We start from the raw sequence: 6,013 nt of genomic DNA, 5'->3' as shown, positions 1-6,013 counted from the left end.
TGTGGTAAAAGCGACTGCCATTTAAAGAGCCAGTTCACAAAATTTGAAATACACAGTTGAAGTCGGAAGTTTACATACACTTAGGATGGAGTCATTAAAACTTGTTTTGAAACCACTCCACAAATTTCTTGTTAACAAACTATAATTTTGTTAAGTCGGTTAGGACATCTACTTTGTACATGACACAAGTAATTTTTCCAACAATTGTTTACAGACAGATTATTTCACTTATAATTCACTATATCACAATTCCAGTGGGTCAGAAGTTAACATACACTAAGTTGACTGTGCCATTAAACAGCTTGGAAAATTACAGAAAATGATGTCATGGCTTTAGAAGCTTCTGATAGGCTAATTGACATCATTTGAGTCCATTGGAGGTGTACCTGTGGATGTATTTCAAGGCCTACCTTCAAACTCAGTGCCTCTGCTTGACATCATGGGAAAATAAAGAGAAATCCGCCGAGACCTCAGAAAAAAAATTGTAGGACTTTACAAGTCTGGTTCATCCTTGGGAGCAATTTCCAAATGCCTCAAGGTACCACGTTCATCTGTTCAAACAATAGTACGCAAGTAATAACACCATGGGAGCATGCAGCCGTCATACCGCTCAGGAAGGAGACGCGTTCTGTCTCCTAAAGATGAACGTACTTTGGCGCAAAAAATGCAAATCAATCCCAGAACAACAGCAAAGGACCTTGTGAAGATGCTGGAGGAAACAGGTACAAAAGAATTTATATCCACAGTAAAACTAGTCCTATATCGACATAACCTGAAAGGCCGCTGAGCAAGGAAGAAGCCACTGCTCCAAAACTGCCATAAAAAAGCCAGACTACAGTTTGCAACTGCACATGGGGAAAAATATCATACTTTTTGGAGAAATGTCCTCTGGTCTGATGAAACAAAAATAGAATTGTTTGGCCATAATGACCATCGTTATGTTTGGAGGGAAAAGGGGGAGTCTTGCAAGCCGAAGAACGCCATCCCAACCGTGAAGCATGAGGGTGGCAGCATCATGTTGTGGGGGTGCTTTGCAACAGGAGGGACTGGTGCACTTCACAAAATAGATGGCATCACCCTGACCTCAATCCTATAGAAAATGTGTGGGCAGAACTGAAAAAGCGTGTGCAAGCAAGGAGGCCAACAATCCTGACTCAGTTACACCAGCTTTGTCAGGAGGAATGGGTCAAAATTCACCCAACTTATTGTGGAAAGCTTGCGGAAGGCTACCCGAAACGTTTGACCCAAGTTAAACAATTTAAAGGCAATGCTACCAAATACTAATTGAGTGTATGTAAACTTCTGACCCACTGGGAATGTGATGAAAGAAATAAAAGCTGAAAATAATAATTCCCTCTACTATTATTCTGACATTTCACATTCTTAAAAAAGATTGATGATCCTAACTGACCTAAAACAGGGACATTTTACTAGGATTAAATGTCAGGAATTGTGAAAAACTGAGTTTAAATGTATTTGGCTTAGGTGTATGTAAACTTCCGACTTCCAAAAAGTGATTCATTCATGAATCCTGAGAGACATTGCCCAAAAATCCACCCTCAGATTATGTTTAACTAAATATTGTCTCCTGAGCAACCTTGACTCAAATAAATACTTTTTTAGATTTGCCCTAGAATAACCAACACACCTCTGTGTATTCAGATCATATTTGAGTTTTGTATTGCAGTTCTATCAAGTATGTCCACCATTGGCAAATTTTTATATGCACAAAAATAAGGTATTTTTTGTTTTGTGCAGTCCTACGATACGGGGTATAGAAAAGTACAATAACTGGGAGCTATATCTCTGCACATGATCTGTCTATCTGTTCAAAACTACTGATACAGATCCCCATACACCCTCTGGTGGTATGGATAAATAGTTTATACACCAAGTGTCCGAACAATAGGACTAATTTCCTAATATTGAGTTGCACCCCATTTTGCCCTCAGAACAGCCTCAATTTGTCGGGGAATGGACAAGTTGTCGAAAGTGTTCCACAGGGATGCTGGCCCATGTTGACTACAATGCTTCACAGTTGTGTCAAGTTGGCTGGATAACCTTTGGGTGGTGGACCATTTTTGATACACACGGGAAACTGTTGGTGGTGAAAAACCCAGCAGCGTTGCAGTTCTTGACACACTCAAATCGGTGCACCTGGCACCTACTTCCATACCCAATTAAAGGCACTTAAATCTTTTGTCTTGCCCATTCACCCTCCGAATGGCACACATACACAATCCATGTCTCAATTGTCTCAAAGCTTAAAAATCCTTCTTTAACCTGTCTCCTCCCCTCCATCTACACTGATTGAAGTGGATTTATAAAGAGACATCAATAAGGGATCATAGCCTTCACCTGGATTGAACTGGTCAGTCTATATCATGGAAAGAGCAGGTGTCCTTAATGTTTTGTACACTTAGTGTTTGTCTCCAAAAAAACCACGATTCAAATAAAGGCCAAATTACTATAGTCGGAATTAGGCGTTTTTTGGCTGGGGTCAAAATTATCATATTGATACAAAAACACTCAATAATGATTTAGATGTATTAAGAACAAGTTGAGTGACAAAGTCATGAGAAATTGGGAGAATTGAGTGAACCACCTTTGGACTATGATCAAAAATATGCCCCTGGGGTCAAAATGACCCATCGGTAGTTTGAGTCTTTGTTTCTTTCAAATTTGGACTAGAACCACTATCACCACTTGTTCCTGTCCGCCCTGCACGCGGCAGCCTTCTCATGGCTGTGAACTCTGCAGAATGACTCAAACACAGGGACTTTTATAGACAGCTCCATTGATAACATGACCCTCAATTCCAATTCCCTACACCTGGTGCTGAAAAAGAGGCCACATTCAAAACATCCAACAATCCCACCCTGTTACATAAAGATTCACGGGGTCATACTCATCAAAAACACTATGTAAATCAAATGTGGACTAGTGAGGGGTTGCTTTCTCCCACTATCCTATCACGCTCAACAATTAGCAGTGACGTCTCCAGCTTGCTGAATTGATGAGTGCCCAAAAGAGATCCCACAGTACAGGAGTATAAGGGAAGAGTCTTCCTCCAACCACATAACCCTCCTCCTCCCATCCCTTCACCCCCTCATCCCTGTGCACCCCGTGGCACCAGACACAGTCACAGGAGGAGTGACTTTGTCCGACCCCATTCACGTCTGCGAGGGTGGCAGCTGCCAGGGAGGGCTGGTGGGGGAGCGCCCAAAACGGTGTGTCTGCCAAGCCAAGGGGCCAGGGGGAGACCCAGTGGCAGCTGGAAAGGGTGGGGCAGCCAGCTGTGGAGCAGCAGGATGGTGCTGGGGTGACGGAGATGCCACCAGACCCTGAGCACTGCACATAAAGACACATAGGTTACATGCAGATCGTTATAAAGGAGTGCAAACTAACACAAACAGGATTTCTCTATTTCTCTTAGTTTTTGAAACATCCATAAACATTTACATTTTAGTAGACACTCATCCAAAACAACTTACAGAAGCACATAGGGTTAAGTGCATTGCTCAAGGGCACATAGGTGGATTTTTCACCTAGTCAGCTTGGTGATTCGAACCAGCGACCTTTCAGTTACTGGCCCAACGCTCTTAACCGCTAGGTTATCTAACACACAAACACATTATCATCATCAACAGCAGGGCAAGGCAGGGCCATCATCTCCACACTCTGGTCACGTGTTCTGGCCACACATCTGGTGCACCATCTGTATCTCTCCCCCCTATGTGAGCTGAGAGGGAGAAGAAGGGGGAGAGAGGGGAGGTCATTTTGGGTGTAAATGTGCCCTGGACTTACATCTGGACCAGACAGACCGGGTATGCAGGGTGTGGTGGGAGCGTATTGAACTGCCAATACAGTAAATACACAGATATTCAGAACAAGGAACTCACAAAGCAATCTTACAATATTATCTGGCTATATCCATACATTTGGAGAAGAGACATTTGAAAGAAAGACACTGTATAAAAATTCTAGCAATTTATTGTTGCAGTTTTTCCACAGTGACATACTGTACCATTTAACATCACAATGACACTTACAGTAACGACCCCATCATATTGGCTACAGGGTGCTGAATGAAAAACAAAACATTAATTACAAGATATGTACTACAGTATACCAAGGTTAGTATCTTTGAGGCTGACTGGAAATCAATTATATATTTCTCTTCTCTGTAACATGTGCATGGTGTGTCCATGTAGTAATAGTGTATCAAGCCCAAGGTTTAATAGAATAACACAACTAAAGTCTGTACAAGCGTAAGATGTTGCATGACATTAATGGAAATGTATCTCAAAGCTTCACAAGACACTCCCTCTGAGTGTTTTATGTAATATTGTACCTAACTCATTCAGTTGGTGGTAACGTACAACATGACACTGAATTACAAGTTTATTCTGGGGGGAAAATGGCTTACGTCATTGTAAAGAAGACTCCATCAGACTGAAAGAAGCTTATGTGGGACTGATTATACTGAATGTACGAGTGAGTCTGATTGGACAGTCTGTGGTCAAAGCACTCCCTCAGATCCATAATGGGAATATTCAGTATGGACATAATGTTCATAAAGTTGCAAATAAAAAATGTTATGTATCGAGCAGACACTATTCTCCATCACATGGAACAGAGATCTGTGTCGGATGTACATTAAGACATATGTTTGGAATATCCCCCAACTGAATAAAGCTCTTAACCAGCTGTCCATTAACAGAGCACACTGAAGCGCCAAGGCCATATTCTGACAACAGATACTGTAGATGCTACTAACTTTAACCTTTAGGAGTAGCAGGGGGCATTGGAAGCATTCAGGTGCCCTATTCATAAAGCATCTCAGAGTAGGAGTGCTGATCTAGGGTCCATGTAGTCCTTCACATTGTGATAGCCAAGGAAAAACTGATCGCAAATCAGCTATCCTAAATCAGACACTTTAGGAGTATGGGCTCAGCACGGTTTTACACACACAGTGCATTCGGAAAGTATTTACACACCTTCACTTTTTCCATATTTTGTAACGTTACAGCCTTATTCTAAAATTGATTGAAATTTTTAAAAATCCTCAATCTACACACAATACCCCATAATTAAAAAGATAACATTTATTTTGTGGAAATGTTTGCAAATTGATTTACTTTTTTTTACAGAAATAACCCTATTTACAAAACTACTCAGACCCTTTGCTATGAGACTCAAAATTGAGCTCAGGTGCATCCTGTTTCCATTGATCCTCCTTGAGGTGTTTCTACAACTTGGAGTCCACCTGTGGTAAATTAAATTGATTGGACATGATTTGGAAAGGCACACACCTGTCTATATAAAAGGTCCCACAGTTGACAGTGCATGTCAGAGCAAAAACCAATCCATAAGGTAGAAAGAATTGTCCGTAGAGTTCTGAGACAGGATTGTGTCAAAGCACAGATCTGGGGAAGGGTACCAAAACATTTCTGCAGCATTGAAGGTCCCCAAGAACACAGTGGCCTCCATTCTTAAATGGAAGTTTGGAATCACCAAAACTCTTCCTAGAGCTGAGCAATCGGGAGAGAAAGACCTTGGTCAGGGAGGTGACCAAGAACCCAATGGTCATTCTGACAGAGCTCCAGAGTTCCTCTGTGGAGATGGGAGAATGTTCCAGGAGGACAACAATATCTGCAGCTCTCCGAGCAGGCCTTTATGGTAGTGGTCAGAAGGAAGCCACTCCTCAGTAAAAGGCACGACAGCCCGCTTGGAGTTTGCCAAAAGGCACCTAAAGGATTCAAGATTCTCTGATCTGATGAAACCAAGATTGAACTCATTGGCCTGAATGCCAAGCGTCACATCTGGAGGAAACCTGGCAGCATCATGTCGGGATGTTTTTCAGCAGCAGGGACTGGTAGACTAATCAGGATCGAAGGAAAGATGAATGGGGGAAAGATGAATGGAGCAAAGTACAGAGATCCTTGATGAAAACCTGCTCCAGAGCGATCAGGACCTCAATATTGGGGCGAAGGTTCACCTTCCAAAAGGA

Source organism: Salvelinus namaycush, chromosome 25 (genome assembly GCF_016432855.1).
Source record: "Salvelinus namaycush isolate Seneca chromosome 25, SaNama_1.0, whole genome shotgun sequence".
In the NCBI taxonomy this organism is placed as follows: Eukaryota; Metazoa; Chordata; class Actinopteri; order Salmoniformes; family Salmonidae; genus Salvelinus; species Salvelinus namaycush.
The sequence above is the reverse complement of the archived record's forward strand: the minus strand, read 5'-3'. Positions refer to the sequence as shown.